Genomic DNA, 18,826 nt, shown 5'->3' on the forward strand with positions numbered 1-18,826 from the left:
CACCTAAAATGACTGACAGAGACCATGTCACAGAGGTCATGGGACAATGTGTTAAATTTCTCGCTTCCTTCCCCATCTGTCTTTTTGGCACTAGATAGCAGTGGGAGTTACTACAGCAGCAGTGGTGAGCTGCTCTGGATGAGCCAAAGCTCCCTGACTCTGGCCATGGTGAGGTCAAAGCCTGCCCTTGGCAGGAGCAGTCAGTGCGGGTAGCCCAGTGGCAAGGAGAACACAAGAGGCGTGCCAGAAATCACAGGAAGCAGGTGGTGTAAAATCAGACGTGTTTCCTGTTTGACTCGGCCGTTGCTTTTAATTTGGCACATCATGCGCTTGTTTACAGTGATACAGACTCAGTCTGGAGAAATCAATATGCGATTTCCAAAGAGTTAACGCATTCCATCACAGGTCATAATCCCATGATTAATACATTATGACCTCTAACAGTCGTGTTCAGTTTGGTGTGTGGAAATGCACGGAGGATACCTTGTTTCTTGGTTCACTTGTCTCAGATGGTGCCGTAATGGCGAATACGTATGGTAGTAACAAAGCACTGGAATGTATTGACACAACACAATCAGATTCAGTTGCAATATGGCAGTTTCACAATGAAGCATAAGGTTTTGAAGAACTTCCAAACATCCTGTAGGCCAGTTATGCACAATTGCAGGTCGGACCTGGGAAAGCAAGGCTAGCCAAGAGCAGTCACCGAGTGCAATGCATCCCCACTGACTGCGGTGTGGGAAGAAATAAATAAAGAGACACAGAGGAACAATAGATATGGCTAGGTGTTAATGGACTGGAATTAAACAACGACTTCAGGATAGAGGAAAGAGCACCATCTGGTGGAAGACAAGCCAAAATTTAAAGCAATGATTCTCCTTTTTTCCAGTCACTGTCTTACAGAGAATGAACGGAGTCACTGAAGTCTCTCACTCCCACTGCACACTCGGTGGACACCTGATATCTGCATACTCTTCACAGAAGAACAGTTCTGGCTACCGTGGCATGCTTAATCTGTATCTCACAAATGAAAATGGTCCATGGCTCTGGGAAAACTTGGAGTTTAAGGATGATTTTGATTTAAATACCCAGGCATAATCAGACCTGGGTATGCCTTAAAAAAAGCCAGGGTTTTATTTTAATTCCCAAAACCCAAATGATCTGGACTCATGCAACTGGCAACAACTGGCCAGATTGTTGCAATTCTATATCAGCTTGTACACATGCAGTGTTTCCTCTCAGAAACATAACCTTGAGAATCTATCTTCATATGGTTTTTGGTATTCTCCCTCTTCCCAGTCAGAGGAGGAGTCCCCTGTCTTCATTTGATAAAGCACTGAATTTCAGTTGCTTGCTGATTGAGCATTCACTTGACACTCTTCTGTCAAATTTAGTTAAAATTGTCCAATAGGTTCAAAAGATATAAGGAGGCAGACAGGACAGACACACATGCACTTACACATGCACAGACTTTCTTAGGAAACCAGGCTGAAAAGATAAGAAGTCAAATGTGTGTTAGCTCATCTGATTGTTTTGCAACAAATGGATCTCAGTCTAGCATTTGTACAGTATTTCTGCACCAACAACAACAGAACAACAGAAAAATGCCAAGCATCTGAGCTTACTTGGTATACAATTAACTCTTCAGAATTAGGAAGAATTAAGTGCAACATTCAGCAGAATTAAGTACACCAGCTGATGAGCTGCAATTCAGGTCCAAGGTCAATCTCAGTGATTCTACCATTCAGAAATGAGAAAACATCTAGCAATATACTGGTTTGGTACTGGGTCAGCAAATAGCATTTCATGCTTCTACAGTAGGGAAGGTCCAGGGGACACCTGAACACAAAGAGACTTCAAAATCAGCAGCTTTGGGAATTATATTAGAGGCAGACTGTGCTGAATCTTTGATTTGTTTCCTCAAATGGGGTCACAGGTTTTTTTCCTCACACTGATTTTAATAGCATTCAGTTGTCTTGCACTAATGGAGCATCTAAGAAGTTAAGTACAATGTTAGGTACTTTAGTGGGAGATGACTGTCAGGTTTGTGTAAAGCAGTTTCTTCCAAGTTATTTTATTTTTCTTCACCTTACTAAAGAAATAAGTGCAAGCTATCAGGGAGAAAACAGATAATAGCAATGGATCATATAGCCCTTGCATAGCAGTTGCAGGGAGAGGATTAATGCTCTTTCAGGAATAATGGAATGTCACGTATAAGATATATAGTCAAATACAGAGTTTATGATGCTTGTCTTTGATAGAATGACTACTGCTGCTACTCACTATTGGATTTGCTGTTAAATATTAAGGATATCCAACACTGGATATAAAAGATCACATCTATTTGTAAGTACAATCAGCAAAAGTACATCAACAACCATGAGATAAATAAATACCTGTTTGGCCAAGCTATCTATCTCACTGTCTCGCCTTCGCTGTTTACCATGCTGGGAACCACTTACACAATACTAGCAATTGCACAAGGAAACAAGCATCAGTTTTGCTGTGTGCATGAGTATGTCTGTGAGTGTTCACAGTTCTGAAAACAGACATCTGCATTCTTCTAAAATCTGCCCTCTGATTCATTCTAGGAATGCTTCTTTTATACTTGTATATACCTTCATTATAAATTCAAGACCTCTGCCTGTTTTTAAGTGGTTGAACATACAAATCATAGTCCAATGGATTGAGTAGTCTCTTAAATCAGGTGTCAGTCCAGGTCAGGACTTCCTTTGCTGTGAGAAACTGTGTATCCATCCTGCTATTGTCAAGTAGCTTTGAGTTTTGCCCACACAAGTCAAGTAGAGTTCCTCACTGTCTGATTTGACTAAGAATGCCATTTCCAGTAATATTTTGTCAAAGTCAATATATTCCCACAAAATATTTCAATTTTTGACAAGAGGGAATTTTCCGGTGGAAAAAATGCTGCACTGGCAGATTCCTCACCAGCCTTGCATGTGAGTTCTTATCAGAAAAAGCAATGACTAGTATCTAAAAAAACATCTTCTAACCTCTGCCTAGGGACTTGAATCTTGCCTCTCAACAGGGAGCTATAAAGAGGTGATTTAGCCCATGAGCTACATTCCACACTAACAGCTCCTGCCTGCTTGGGAAGGCAGCATACAAGGCCCCTAAAACTGCTGCATAGCCTCCGCTATGTCCAATAAGCAGTAACTGCTTATTCCACATGCATTTCCAGGAGGACTACTGATCTCAGGCCTGGACCCACCACTAACAGCAATAAGAATTCAACTGACTCTGGATGAATCTATCCTATCTAAGCACCAGCTGCAAGTGGACCAATTAGCTCCCTTGGCAAGAAAACCCGAGTGTAAGAGAGAAGATATTTCACTGTAAAATCCATACCTCATCAACATTATGGACACAAAGCAGCCCATACCATTTGCCCAGGGACCAGGGCAGTGACAAAGAAAACAGTTCAGGCATCTGAGGGGCTCAGAGACTGTCTTTGCAAGGCTGCTGCTTCCTGCATGCAGGAGGTGAGCTCAGCTGGTGAAAGATGCTCTGGCATCTATTCCACAAGAGAAGCAGCAACTGTTACTCAATGTTAAAACGACTGAGAGGTACATTTATGTACTCATCTCGCTCTTTGACACATCACTGTGGATTCCAGACATTCACTTGTTCTTCCAGAGTCTTTCTCTTTTTTTCTTGTAATCCAGTTGGTTGTTTTCATGGAAATAGAATTTAAACAAGCAACCAACTTTTTTCACCCTACAGTCAGATGAAAAGGCTTCAGAAGTTAGAGATCAACTAGGTTTCAGTTTAAAACTGCAAAAACTGTGAGATTTATATGTAACCATCTTATGGTCTAGAGGAGTGCTGACTACTTTCTAGTTGCATGCTTTATCCTCTGCCTGTCTGAGACATATAATTCCTTCCTTGATCATGCTGTTATTCTTCTGTTTTGTTCTGCTTTGTTTTTTTCCCCAGAGAGCTAATAAGAGTGGTAGCTGCAAAACCAACCTATGTATCTTATGCAAGGCTATTGCATGCAGCGGATTGATGCCAGTTGTAACTGATTGATACTGATGTATACTTACAAGCCAATATATACTTTGCAGATAGAGATTTAATGAAGCATATTCAAACTTTGAAAAACATCCAGCAGCTGCTAGAGCTCTATAACACATAGCAACAGCCTGAATGAGCAGAAAGTTTTGTCATTGGTAAGTCTCCTCCATCTTTCATCCTTGTCCTATAGGTGACCCTAAACTGGATTTATTTAAGCCACATGAACAAACTGCATTCTCCAAACTTGATTTCTGCTGAGGCTTTTCAACATATTCTCCTCTAAAAATTGTAGCATATGGATGGCTATTGTATTCACTTCAGGAACAGTATTGCAATGATAGATGAATCATTTATATGCTACCTACCCTCTGTACTTTATCATGCATGTATCTTAAGGGATTTGATTTATCGTAAAGGAAATCACACTCTAAAATTTACCTCATCAGGTGCCTAGGTGAACAAGGACTACAGTCAGCTCAAGCACAGAAGAGTTCTTCCAGAAAAGAAGCATGTATACAAATAAATAGACTGTTCCTGTCTGAAAACCAAATGGCCTACTAAAAATCCATAATGTGCTGGAGATTCACCCCAAAAGATAAAGTTCACAGGTTTACATGAAAAAAGAAATAGCACAAAAAATAATATGAACTATTACGGATGGACCTACTATGGATGAGTGGTCCTTGTGGCTGTAAAGCTTACATTCTCAGTTGTTGCAAAAGCACTGCCTGATAACTACTGTATCGTCATCCCACAAGCTGTGTTTAACCTATGGAAAGGTTAATGTTGTTCTAATGCAGTCTCTGAGATGTCCCAAAAGAAAAATTGAAGCTTTGAAAAGGACATTGTAAACCCAGCAGGAAAGGTGAACACAGACTAAGTATTTAGCACACTTGAAGAAGAGTAGTTCCCTGTTCCTCCCTGCGCCTGTCCTCCCAAAGAACCTCACCTGCAGCTCCTCCCTCACAGAAATGTACAGAGACAGATTACAAGCAAGTGTTCTCAACGCGTGACAACTGATTGCTATCTGACTTGGCCTTGGTACAACCTGAGCATGTTAAGACCCAACAGTATTTCAGTGTTGTAAATGGGACTTCGATGTGAAGTAATGACATGCCTTCTAAGCTTCTGCACTAAAAGTTGGCCTGGGAGACCTCTTTGAACAGGCATAAAGGAAAAACAGTAAGAGTGGTAATAGGAGGTGTATACCATGTCATATTCCCAGCTGAGGTCCACCTAAGAAGAATAACAAAGCAATGGTTACAGAAGCTCACATATGATTTGTTAGCTCCCAGTTCAGCTCCCTGGCTTCCTGGCTGATCTTTGACTGCCATTTATCTATCCAGAAAAGTTGAGGTGAATCAGTTAAGTGTGTGAAGTTAGTGTGCATATGCTAAAGCATGTTAAACCTCCAACTCAGTGCTCTCATGCAGGAGAAATGTAGTCTTAAATTGCTGTAGCTTAATCCTTGAGAGTGATTAAGATGATGGTATTTAACTTTCCTCTTATCAAGGACAATCTATCCTATCCTAGCTTTTAATTTGTCTTCCATTATATTTTTGCAGAGCTGTAGTCACACAGTCTTGCACTGTGATCCGTTCAGATCTCTTAAGTGAGGCCAGGTCAAATTTGATGACTAATTGGATATGAGACCGCCAAAAGTGTGATTGCTGTTGGCAGGCATTGACCCAGCCAGTGGAACAGCCCTGTCCCAGTGCCAGGACCTGACAGCAGAGGATGTTGTGCTGCTCTCATTTTTTATGTGAATGAAAAATGTGTATTATTTGTAATAGTCAAAGTTTGAGTGACACTTTTTACAAGAGTGATGGTGTTCCTGGTTGTAGTGAGAACACTTGCGGAAGACCCGGCCAGGAGTCAGTGACTGGCAGAGTACATGGTAGCAGGCCCAGTATGTGAAACTACACACTAACCAAACTCCCATCAGGGCCAGGCATGTGTATTCCTTTTTGTCAACATCTAGCTGCTTCCTGGGCAGTAGCTACTCAAGGTTAGCCCAGCTGAGAGAAGGAAATAGTTCTCGTAGATTTAAGGGGCCCTTAGGATGCAATGAGTTGAGTCCTGTCTGTATGTCCAGCCTGTGCATCCGACGTGTGCCTCCAGCAGCCTCCCATTGGCGACCCCTCCTAACGGTTCCCGGGGCTCCCCATGCAGTCTGTAGTGTAAGTCCTTTACTAAATCTATCCCATTTAACCCCTCATGAACCTTGAGTGTCTCTCTTCACTGGTATCTGACCCTCTCTTGCCCACCTTGAGGTCACACTGGTATTCTGGCCACTTTCCAGTCTAAATCCATGCTGTCTGAAATAGTATGGTTATGCACTACATAAGGAAGCTGAGGGACCTTCTCCACTGGTAGTTTTTAAGAACAGCTTGGACAAAAAATTGTCAGGCATTAAACAGAAGTTGATTCTGCCTCAGAGCAGAATGGATTGGATCAGTGATTCCCAGTATTTTTAGGCGAGTCTTGCTATGTCTCCTATCACTTCTTCCTCTGTCTCCTCATTTCTAAGCTCTTATGCTTCTACAGCTGTTCTTCTCCACAGACCCTACTCCCTTGCCTCTCCTCCTCTCCCCCTTGACCAGAAACAATGTCCTCAGGCTCCATCTCAATGCTCAAATGCCTTTTTAGTGAGGAATGCTCCACCGGATGAGAAATACTGGGCTAAATGAATTTGCCGAGATCCTCCTCTGTACTAAAACACTGTGATCATCAACCTTCACTTCTCATCCTAATCCTGTGTAGAGTTACGTGTGCTAGAAAACATTTGCTATATTTCACAGAGCACCTAAATATGTCTAAGGAAAGTAATGCCTTAAATACATCGCTTTAAAGCTGTAAGGTATTTTGGCAGGGAAGAAACTACAGAAAGAAAAAAAAAGATGTTGATCAAATATTAAACAATAAAAACTTCTTTGAAACAGTTTTAGGAGGAAAATTTGATAAAATATGTTCCTGTTGTGTTGCTGTAGGATAAAGAACAAATGAACGAGCACTCCAGTGAGTACAGGACACCTTATGAAAAAAATAATCTAATGGTTTTCTCAAAGAACAACAGAAAGATCTTAATGAAATAGAAAGGTCATTTTTTAAAAAACATATTTGCTTGAAGTCAAAACGCACTGCCTAACTCCTGAGTTAAGGCAAGAACTGGCTCCATTGCTGCTTTTGAAAAATCCTGCGCAGCACCACAGTGATAATTTTTCAAGAAGGTTTCCCTGTTGCAGTGGTCTGGCCATAAAGCCACTTTCCCACCTCCCTATTTTAAATCAGAGCATGCAAATGCAGCACATGTTAACACTTCCTCTGATCCATTTCCTGTCACACACACAAAACTTTGCAACATGCCCACTCCTGCAGTCCTTCCTCCGTCACTCATCTGCCCTAACATTTACATTTTTTCCACGAATATCCCTGGGATCCTAAATTCGAAAGTAAATATGGACCTGTAGTGAAGAAAGGAAAACTCACGTGACCTCCTCCACCCCCCCACCCACCAGTGTCACCTCATTGTCCAGGTCATGCACTTATGCATTTATTTTTTGGGGATGTGTGAAGGGTTAAAGATTGTTCTTCATGCACAACAATGTGCCATTTATTTGCTAATCCTTCATGCTTAATTCCTGAACTGCCAAAAGCATTGTTTGAGCCAACAGTACTGGCAGCATTAAGTTTTCTTTTCTGCCCAAAGTGCCTGAGAAAAAGCAGACACAGAAGTTTTAATTTCTTTCTGGGAGCCACCTAGTTAAGGGTTGGTTTCATTTGGCCACTGGGCTGACAGCTTGCAAGGTCATTTAAAGGAGAAATTCAACATACTAAAACACTAAAACAGATGTAAGTGATCCTTCCAAATACTGATGGACCCACACTGCACTTCTGTATAGTGGGACATACCGCTACTCCTATTTTCAGGCGACTAAACAGAAGCAAAAAGGTTAAATGGCTTAATTTCTCTAACAAAATATGGGGCAAGGCAAAAAGTCAAGCACGGATGGTCTTGTTCCTAGGCACTTTCTTTGGTCCCTGGCTGTACTCTGAGCTGTTCTTTCTGTGGCCCAAAGGAACTCAGGGTACTGAATTCCATTACTCTTTTCCTGCCCATATGCTCTGGAAAATTTTCAGTCAGGAACAATTTGCTTTTCTATTTTGCACCACTGAAGGTGACAATAATTTTGTAGATATTCCTCTGGTTACTTGATTAGTTCCATTCATATCTATGACTGCAAGACAGCACAGGGTCTTGCATGATATAATCATTCTCTTAATCAGGTTTTCCAACTAAGCATGTCACGTGTATTTCCTTTCTCTGATTCTTGTGCCTCAGGTCACAAGCTTCTCAAGAGTTAGATTAGTATCCAGAGAAAAACATAACAGAGACAGGACAATTTGTGCTTCTTACACACCAACACAGAGGAAAGAAGGATATTTAGCTAGCTGGAATTGTGTACAGCTCTGTGGTCGAGAGATGCCCACCTTTCCAGTAACTAAAATATATGTGTACTGCCTTTGCAGGCAGTGGCAAAGGCATGCACAGGTGTGTTGCAATAAAGAGGTTACTTTTCTGTGCCTCTGAGTTTCAAGGATTAAGAAACAGGCTCAAACACTTTTTGAAGTTTCATCTTTCACTGAATCCCTTAATCCCTCCAAGTTTGGCACCATTTCTCACCCATTTGTTTATATATTAATCTAAAGTTTCTCACTTGAGAACTGTATTGACCTTCTGTTTAAATCCAAGGCTGAGTGAGTGATGGTGCAGCTGGGAGTTTTGTTACAGCTTTTCCAGCTGCTTCTCACGGTTTGGGGGAGAGCAGGGAGGATGTTTATGAGGACTGTGTGCAGTCAGTCACATCCATGCCGCCTGATTTAGCTCTTGCAGGTTGCAACATGGGTCTGAACGCTCGTGAGCTAAGAGACGAAGCAGTCACAGACGGTGAGTGATCCGACTCTGGTGCAAATGCCTGAGCAAATGTCATCAACCCCTTTGGATTAGGGACATTTTGAATAGATGCTAGTTAAGACTGTTAATGTAAGCAAACATTTTTAGAGTGCTAGCTAAGGGCCAGATCTCATGTTTCACCTGTTTCACCAAAAGCTTGGCTTTTTGCTTCACTGCAGGCACGAGACAGAAAGCTGACTTCCTCAAACAGCACAGTGGTGTGAGGAGGAGGCAGAGCTCAAACCACACCAGTGAACAACAAGCAGCTGTGTCCCCAGCCCTCTCTTAGCCCCCCCCAAGCTGCACAGGGGAGTTGGTGGCTGGCTACGCATCCCGTCATGCATTTGCTCGGTTTGACAGAAAGGCTGGTGCCCTCCCCACTGGCTGGACTGCTGCGCTTGGGGGCAATAATAGCACGTTAGGGTGTGAGCCCTGCGAGCAGGCCCTGTTTCTTCAGTGAAGAGTCATGCAAAACAAGACTGAAAACATATAGGGGAGAGAAAGGTTCGGCTTCCTTGATGCTATGTTTGTAGGACATTGAGTGTTTTAAGAGGTATATTCGGAATAAGGATGACCAACGGTCATCCCTAAAAGAAAACATTTCTTTGCAGCAGCGCTGGCTGTGGGATTTGCTGTTATAGGAGGGTATCACTGAGGCAAATGGGGCAGCCGGACTTCAGCAACCACAGCTGCATGAGTAACCACCACACTGCAAAGAAAGACAGCAGTAAGGATATTTGAACCTCCTGGCATCAGCTGTGACTGACTCCAAAGCTATGACTTGGGAGAGTCAAGAGAGGGATTTTTTTCCCCAACTCTCAGAATTGGCTGGGTGCTTTCTGCAGGGTTTCCCCTTCCCAGGATATAGTTACTGACCTTCCTTCTGCTCTGCTCTGGCTTGCTAGATTCGGGATAAGAGACGCCGATCTGCACTGGGCCGTGCTTGGTACCAAGGTAGATCATGTACAGCCTGTACTTGCCTGTAAAGACTTAAAAAAAAAAAAATTGTCATCATATAGCACTTTGCACCCAGAAATTTCACAGAGTGACTGCCATAAAAACACATAGTAGTCATGCTGCCATACCAGCAGCCTATGCCAAAAATAAGAGAACTCAGACTCACAAATTTTTCTCAAAAGATGTCCAAAATCTTCATTTTTGCTGGTTTTATTTTCCGACAACCTAAAGGTTCCAAGCACACTCCTTAGCCTCACCAGGACCCACAGAGTCACCCTTCCTCACCCACAGTGCCGGAGGCACCCAAACCCATCGATGCCTTCAGAACTTGTCTACCAAATTGGGTGGCAGCCAAGCCTGCCAGAGGACAAACTCCCCTTCAGTCCTGTAGTGCTGGGACTAGAGCGCTCATCCAGGATGCAGGATTTGACATTCAAATGCTTCCTCTGCCTAAGTACCCCACATCTGTTATTGCTTGAGAGACAGCCATGCTGTAGCATCCTACAGCCCTGTTCTTTTAATCAGTCTAATTGAGGGGATTTCACTCTGCATGGACTAATTCATTAAGCTGTAACAATTCTCTCAGCCAGAGGGTGAGGGAAGATTGTTTTAGAGTCCTACAATTAGGCACTAACCTTAAATAAAGGGGAGACCTGAAGCTTACAAGCTACAGATTCTACAAGGCATTAGGATAGTTATAACTTTATTCAGATTTATCTAAGGCATCATTTTCATGAATTAAGCCCTTCTAGGCTCCTAGGGGTAGGAAGATAAAATTGGCTCCACCTTAAAAATGTTTAAATGTGTTGTCCAAGGACACAGACAAATTTGCTAAATGGAGAAACCTAGCAGCTGAGGACTGTGCATGTCCTCAAAACAACTTTCCTTTTATTCCCACAGTTTTCAGACTGGGAGGTGAAAAATTTGTCAAGGGGGACCAATTGAGAAAGAGCACCAAATGCATACAGGTGATAGCTCCCAAGTCAGAATAAATTTGAGGTCCTCAGGTGGTATTACTTTCAGATGAGCTAAGATCCCAGTTTAGTCTACTGTGTAGACTTCTGCATGTTAAGTCGACCATCTAGACTTCTGAGAGAAACAGGCACTTTCATTTTGCCTCACAGAGGTTTTATATGGGCCTTGCTAATTATCAGAGGAATGGTATTTTAAAAGGGCAGTCATTTTTATAGCACCTAATTGATCTCTGCTACTGTGTCCTAACCCCTAAACTGTTTCAGATTGATCTACACAATTGTTTCCCAATCCCTCTGACCTGAAGTCTGTAGGGGAATTCCTGTCATATTTTGAAGGTCAAAGACACACCCTTGATTTTTCTTCCCTTCAGAAAAAAAAAAAGACTGTGTAAGCATTTTGTCCCTCATTTCTGTGGACCTGAAAAAAATGGCTCTCACTCTCTCTGACATGACTTTGCAGGGATATGGCTACATTTCATTGTTCGTTGGAGCAGCTGCTCACTCAAAGCATCTAAAAGTGGGAGGTGGTTAATGTAGTTAGAATAAGAATAGGGGCTAAAAGTAGAACCGTCTGACCATCCTGGATTGCAGCCTGAAAGACCCATGGGAAGTCCCTGGCCTGCCTCCATTCTCCCAAGCAAGAGAGGCCAACAGGCAAGAGAGAAAGCAAAAGGTTCGCCCTTAGCATGACAAACCCCATTGATTGAGTTAAAAAGCGCACAAAGCTTTTTTTGCACCAAAGTGAATCCAACAAAGCAGCCCTTACTGTAGGTAAGTCTAAGCCAAGTAGCTGGACTGGCTTGAGAACTGATGTTTCAGTTCTGATCTGGCTCCAGCTATAAATGCAAGCAGTTATTGCCAGATCCAAGCACTGCCTCATCTTCATTAAGGCTTTAGTCAGGCTTTGTTTTTCTCAATATTTTTTTCTGCCATCTGTTTTGATTCTAATGTTGAAAACATTTTGCAATGGCTTCTCATGAAAATCTTTCAGAGCAAAAATGTGCAGCACGGGAATCTTTAATATATGATCATCATCTCAGATAATGCCAGGGAGATCGTTTATGCTTGTCATTCTCCGACCCCACCCTGTTTGGTAGAGAGGATCTCTAGGATACAAGGCAATGACATGTCAGAAGAGATGCTGGGAACCTGTGGTATGCTGCAGCCTTGTTTAAACATGTTATTAATTGTATTATCACTAAAGGGCTCATCTGTGTTTAGTCAGTAGTACTGTCTCTATTTGGGATTAAACAGAAAAGAATATGCAAATCCGTAGCTTTTCAGGAAATCTGAAAACTTTTAGGAGCTCAGCACATGCCAGAAAGCCCACCAAGAAGCCTGGATAACTATTTATGTTGTTGGTCAATGCTGAGCACCATGCTTGCTATCAGAAGTGAGAGAGTCCGCTTGAGCATGTCTGCATATGCTCTGATCACATTTTGTCTGCAGTGCTGCAGAAGGTAGACATGCTGAATTACTGTCAGGATCACTAACCAGCAGATCACTGCAGGAAGATATTGAGGCTTGGAGTGGGTTTAGAAATGCAGGAACGTGAGAAACAGCTTTTAAATTCTGGTTTCTCCATTGGTCTCAGGGTCTGGCTCCTGAGAACTGAGAACTAGCTCCTGAGGAGAACCTGTGTAAGTTGCTCTATTTTGTACAGGACAGCTTCATCGGTGGCCACAGGGTTCGTGCCATCCCAGCACCAGCTCCCACTCACTGCAGAAGAGTCTCGGGGAGGCCCTGACTGTCGCTCTGAATTTTCCTCTGCACCAGCTGCCGTGGATCAAATTCACAGAGAGTCTTCTCAAGTGTCTGAATACTAGATCTGTGCCAGCCCAGGTGCCCAAGAAATTCAAAACAGAATCACATCACAGTAATATCTCAGTCTACTTAAACACCTTGATTTTTGGAGAATTGTTATTTACCCTTACTACAAACTGCAGGCTGAAATTCCTGATGGAGGCCCACGAGGGTGGATGCAAACTCAAAAATGCAGCAATGGAATATTTATTTAATGTATTTCATGCATGTCATTAAACTTCCAGATTTCTCTTTTTCATACAATTCTTCATAGGCATGTCAGGATTAGGGGCGGATTTCTGTGAAAAAGAAAAAGGTTTAATTAATACAGTCCGGCATTTGACTAGGATGTCCTTTTCCATTAAATATATTCCAAATAGACTTCCCAGAAACTTCCACATATTCTGGGAAAAGTGGCATGATTCTTGTTTGAAGGATCTACATGTGCAGAGATGAAGATGTGATAACAGTGCATGCATCACATCCTCCAGGGCGGCTGACCCTGAGTTGCTCAATTTTGGTCAGTTCAGAGTGGAGGAAATGGAGTTAATCAGGTTTTCTGCTGCCATGGCTGAAAGAAAAAAACTGGACCTATTCGCAGTATATATTATCACCCTTGTTTCACCATCACACTTTCCAGCCCATTTAATGTAAGTCAAAGTCTCTTTGGAGTCACTCAGATGATTGCCAGAGATAAAAAATAATAATGGTCCATAAACTGAGGGAATATCAGATGAACACAGTTTAATAGACTGTGAACAAAGTTCATTTTAACTAGTCAAAATATGAGCTGCATTTGAATCAGAAACATCTCGCAGTGGAAATCTTCAGTGTCCATTTGTGCTCATCAGCAACACTTCTCTGATCAGTCTGCAAAGCTCTGTGAGTGGCACACATTAAAAACTGTGAAAGGAAGACAGTGTCATGGGCTAATCCAATAACAGCTTCTTCCTGTTTCTCTCAAGAGAGCAGTGAGTCTTACCTAAACCTCCAAAGTCCTTGTTCACGCACGGAGCACCAAGGCTCAGGCAGCTCAGTGCAAAGACAAGGTACACGGCGTGCACCGCCGCTGCCTTGTGAATTCTGAGCCGCAGGAACGGGTCTAAAACGCTCTGTCAAAAGAGAGTCTCTTTCTGTATCTTTGAGAATTGAGAATTTTTTAAATATTTAGTTCAGTAGGAGAGAAAGGGGAGGGAAATAAAACAACCTCTTCTGTGACTCATTTCTTAGGGCTGTACCAATCACACTGTGTTTACACAGCCTTTCAGATCCATTCTGTTATTTGCTACAGTAACTTTCATTCCTTGTTTACAGAGTTATTGACTTTTACAAGGGTACTGAGAACTTCCTGTCAGGATGAGCTCTCTCTCTAAGTCTCTATTCTGCCTTATCAACGCAAAATTCACGTTACAGGAAACCAGACTGTTGCTCTGGACAAAGTGACTAGCTATTGCACAAACCTATTTGTAGGCTGCTTGTTTGGCTCTTTGCTATAAGCGTTTGGCCTGACACACATGGTTGACTGGCTTTCCCAAAAGGTTTCCTTGCAATAGCGCTGTCACAGCTTGTACGTGTTCTCCCTGTTGGAAGAAGTGCACTCTTGCATGCTGCCGTTTTGAGTTCAGAAGAGAGAGGGGAGAGAAAGAGACAGACGGAAGATAAGCAGAGAAGGAAATGAAAAAGAAGTAAGGGGGAAAGAGAGAGAAGATAGTCCGTAGAAAAAAGGTGGGAAGAGAAAATAACAAAGAAAGCAGAAAGGGGGAAAGAATAGAGAAGGGAAAGCTGGGAAAGAGAAGCTGACCGGGAGGAGGGAGGGGTGAGCTAGGGCTAAGGCTCTGCCACATGGGAGCCCTCAGACCAAGCCTCAGCCCCGTCTGTCAGACATCTTGTGTAAGCGAAGGCAAGTCTCCCAGTGCAAGGCGCTGCTCTGAAATGGCTAGCCAGGACACTGCACCCAGGTCGCCCACTGCCTCGTTAGCAGTGTGTCTTCGCATAGCCTGCACTGGGCTGGGAGATAAAATGTGATAATCCCTCTGAGTCACTTCTCCATGTATTCACACCATGCAACAGCATTCCTTGACCTCACAGTAAGACACACACTGAAGAGAAGCACAACGAAGCTCATGAGACATTCTGACACCATGGTAATGGGCCGAAGAAATGCCTTCACTTGGAGCAGGGAGAGGAAAAGCATTAAAAGAAAAGGAAAAGACTAAACCAAAGGGACCCTGCAAGCTTTTGTCCCTGTATTTGTTTCATTTAATGGCTTTCCCCCCCCCCTCTCTGAATGACAATTCCAATTGGGGGACTTCTGAAGACAGGAAAATCTTAATACAAAGCACATCTAAAACTTATAAAAGCTATGGTATTTTCAGTATTAGAAATAGTATCTCCCAGGAGAATTGAAGTACCTTATGTGCCTAAATCTTTAACTCTTGCTATTTGTGCAGACATCGTCAAGAGGGTACTAATTAAAGTGGAGCTCTGCGGCACAAAAATGTTTTGATACAGGTTGGTCAAAGTTCTTCCTGATTTATATTAAGAACAACTGTCCTTGCTTTCTCCAGTTCAGTCTCTCCACTGTCAGTGTCTCTGATCTGTTGCTTCTAATAATACCAAGCATCCTCCTCATGAAAACTGAAATCACTTTACAGTCATTCAAGTCCTAAAGGCAGCAACATCTGGGCTAGAACCCAGCAGGTATTTTTGTGGATCTCAGAGGCACCACGTTCTGCTGGACAGAGATGTAGCCTGACACCCGATGAGCACTGTCCTTTCTCTAACACCGTCTGTGGTTTGCTGGGTGACTCTAAGCAAGTCACCTTTCTGCATCCTGGTCTTTGCCAGATGTAAATGGTGAGAATGCCACTTTCCTGGGCTTGAGAGCCCTGAACGAAACACGATAGCCCTTCTTACATGCCAAGGTCATGAAAGAAAAAGAGTCTCCATAGTTCAAGTGCTTAAAGATACCACGTTTGTTTAACGTGGCCCAACAGTCATGCTTACGTAAATCAACACTTTTTAGCAGAGGAGAAAAAAATAATATGGGATAAAGGTAAACTTTCTGCACTTGAGAATGTTTCTCCCCCATTCCCTGGGCTACGTTATACTATATATTATCACTGTCATCAAAAGGGGTGTGTATAAGAACTTGAAAAACCAAACGAACCTGTCTGTAAGGTGTTCCCTATATCACAGTCCTGCAGGTGGCTTTATTTCCAAAGCGCTGGGCTGTGCTGCTGTTAAAGCCTCCTGCTTCCCCTTGCTCCCACGACATACTTCTGGACTTAACTGCTGCAACAGGAGTAAGCGCCTACCTGCACGTAAGCTCCATTTCTTTATTGAAGTCACTATTTTTAAAAGAGCTGTAAGCTGCCAAAGTGATTTTGCTGTGAAGATTTATCAGGCACCCAACTGATATACTGTCTGCCATTCTCATTTGTGCATCACCAATTTTCTTGATGATAAACAATTGACATTGGTTTAATGAATTAGTCAAGGAGATGTGCACGAACTTCAACAAATACGTTTTAATAAATGAGCCTGTCTCATTAAATTAAAAGAGAATGTTTGTAATGTGACAGCTAATTAATTGCTTCTTCCAGCACGGCAGCAGCTCGAGTAAAACCAATACTGTAAAGCTCTCCTGTTGTTTAAACAACTGCCTGCCTCTTCCCCTTTCTTTCTTCCCAAAGTGTATTTAAGCAGATATCTATGTGTGTACATAAGCAGCACTAGCTAATAGTGAAAAATTATTTGAGGTCACCCAAACCAAAATCCTGTTTGCATAGAATATTTGAAAAGAGACTACTTCTGCTAATGATATTAAGAATTAACATGATTTTTCTGGAACATACATAGCTCTGTGTGGGAGCAACAATATAAACTGTATACAGATAAAGAAGGATTTTTACTTCCCAAATGGCTTTTCTTGCCTGCCACAGTGTGTGGCTGAGCCCTTTAATGGGAAGCAAGGCTGGCAGCCTTACTCCATGCCTGACAGGGTACAGCAGGGGCTGAGGCTGCCTTTCCACTACACAAAATTAGTTTCCCAGCTTAGAAAAATAAGTTTTGCTCATAGTAAACTACAAAATCAAATATGTGCCTAGTTCTGAACCTTCCCCAAATCTGATGGGTTTGGCTCTGTTTCTGACCCCACATTGCTTGTAACAGAGTTCACACATCTTTCATATATCTTCCCAGGTGTCATTTTACCTTGAGCAAATCTATTTTCAGCCTTGGAAAAATCATCATGAAAATTCACAAACAAGGCACTAAATCCAGCAATCTGTCATTACCATTACACTAGCAATGATGCAAATACTACCAGCTTTGTGATTTTCTAGCTAAATCTTACCCAGATGGAGACATAATTATAATCTTTCAAGGTAGCATATTCTTTTATCTAAGCAGTAACTATTTCCAAATGATTTTTTCACTATCCTAAAAAAAGTCAACTGAGAAATGATTTGTACTGTAAAGAGAATGTGTTGCACTCTTCTTCCTCTCTGTTTTTTGTTTGAATTTCTAGCAAAAATTAGCTCTTAAAACTTGTGAAACTGTCAGATACGAATTATTGTCTGCTGCCAGACAGTAGAAATAAACAGTGAAATTCTGTCTCCTCTGTCTCTTCTGATGGGAAAATTCTCACTGACCTGAGTAGGACTGGGATCTCTTTCCAGATATTTCTCTGTGTGAAATTTTATATATGGGGAGGCAGATAGAGAGAGGTCCCAGATTTCTTCATTTTTAAGGGTGAAAGATACTCAGAACAGGTTTTTTTAGCAATCAGTCTTAAAACAGTGCACTGCCATTATCTTGGAAGCAGTTGTACTCATTTCTTCAAATCGCAATTGGCTTTTGGAGGTTATTTCTGTCTGCTGAGCTGGTACCAGCATGCACGCACAACGGGCTGCTCATTGCAGTGCTGCAGGAGCAGGGGGTATGCTGGCTGCAGAGGGTATGGTTGGGAAGATCATTGCCACTGCACACATGCTGCAGGCCTCTGCCTTTTTCAGAGGTGCTAAACTGCGATCATCTGCTCCACAGAGGCAGTGTCCTGTCATTACAGAAGTGGGTTTTCAGAGACTCCTGTTTCCCCCTGACTTCACTGTTCTTCTGTGAGTTTCTACTCAGGTCTTCTGCGTGTCTCTGTCCTGCCACCCCTTGGTGATTAATAAGCAGTGAAATTCTTCTGTCGAAGTTTATGAAAAAATTCCCATGGATTTCAAGAGGGCCAAAACTGCATCCAGATGTTTTTCCTTTGTTGGAAACAATTAGTTTCTTTTGCATAGGTGATAAGCATGAATAGGTCTCAATTTCCTTCTCTGAGAGACTTGGGACAATATACTTGCATTATGGTAGAGAACGTTTGACTTATTTCTACCTGACACTGTGAATTTCAGAACTTTTGTATATAATAAGCCAGCAGCATCTCATTCAAGTATTGGAATTATGCATCAAAGCAATTAGAGAAAAAAATAAATAAGCATTTTATTCTTATTTACATTTGTATTACATTCTTCAGCAGCTCAAAATGGATAAAAATGCCACTGTTTTTTGACTTTCTAAATTGTTTGTGAATACATATGACATTGGCTACCTTTTTCTGTGTGGCCCACTAAGCTGAAGGAATAAAAAAATCCTATTGAGATCAACACAAATTCTAATATTAAATTCTGGTAATCCTCTTAGAGGGTGAGACAGCATATGGTAGATTAGTATGGATCACTTCATATGAATTTTGTGAACTTCTGAATCACTCACAAAAGGTATGGTGTTCACCCAAAAACACAATTATACCTATATACATGCATAAAGTATTTCACACTAAATCCTTTGGGAGCAATGCAGAAAGAATAGACTCTTCAAATACCTTGGCTAAATGATTAATGGTTTATATTCTCATATGTTGCATTCATAATGATATGATTAAGGGGAAATTCGATGCTTTTGAAATACTACCTTGCCCTGCATGTGACTTCCAGTATGTCACAGGATTTCAGGAACATCCCAAATGTTTCCACATCCCCCACGTCATCATTGCCTCATCTAGACCAAGATCAGAGTTTTCTTTCAAATCTGTAATTTATCCATGAAAACT

Source organism: Apteryx rowi, unplaced genomic scaffold (genome assembly GCF_003343035.1).
Source record: "Apteryx rowi isolate R43461 unplaced genomic scaffold, aptRow1 scaffold_81, whole genome shotgun sequence".
Taxonomy (NCBI): Eukaryota; Metazoa; Chordata; class Aves; order Apterygiformes; family Apterygidae; genus Apteryx; species Apteryx rowi.